The 694-nt window shown below is 37.3% G+C and overlaps 1 protein-coding gene across 1 annotated transcript in view; it reads right to left on the reverse strand.

The window, feature by feature from the left end:
- Positions 1–694, reverse strand: part of TMTC2 (transmembrane and tetratricopeptide repeat containing 2) — a 489,459-nt gene that overhangs the window by 182,320 nt on the left and 306,445 nt on the right. The gene's annotated exons all lie outside the window — the stretch shown is intronic.

Genomic DNA, 694 nt, shown 5'->3' on the forward strand with positions numbered 1-694 from the left:
AGAGCAAACACATTCAAAAGCTAGCAGAAGGCAAGAAATAACTAAGATCAGAGCAGAACTGAAGGAGATAGAGTCACAAAAAACCCTCCAAAAAAAAAATCAATGAATCCAGGAGCTGGGTTTTTGAAAAGATCAACAAAATTGACAGACCGTTAGCAAGACTAATAAAGAAGAAAAGAGAGAAGAATCAAAAAGATGTAATAAAAAATGATAAAGGGGATACCACCACCAACCCCACAGAAACACAAACTACCATCAGAGAATACTATAAACACCTCTATGCAAATAAACTAGAAAACCCAGAAGAAATGGATAATTTCCTGGACACTTACACTCTCCCAAGACTAAACCAGGAAGAAGTTGAATCCCTGAATAGACCAATAGCAGGCTCTGAAATTGAGGCAATAATTAATAGCCTACCAACCAAAAAAAGTCCAGGACCAGATGGATTCACAGCTGAATTCTACCAGAGGTACAAGGAGGACTTGGTACCATTCCTTCTGAAAATATTCCAATCAATAGAAAAGAGGGAATGTTTCCTAACTCATTTTACGAGGCCAACATCATCGTGATATGAAAGCCTGGCAGAGATACAACATAAAAAGATAATTTTAGACCAATATCCCTGATGAACATCGATGCAAAAATCCTCAATAAAATACTGGCAAACCAAATCCAGCAGCACATCAAAAAG

The sequence above is a fragment of the Mandrillus leucophaeus genome, unplaced genomic scaffold (genome assembly GCF_000951045.1).
Source record: "Mandrillus leucophaeus isolate KB7577 unplaced genomic scaffold, Mleu.le_1.0 Scaffold334, whole genome shotgun sequence".
Lineage (NCBI taxonomy): Eukaryota > Metazoa > Chordata > Mammalia > Primates > Cercopithecidae > Mandrillus > Mandrillus leucophaeus.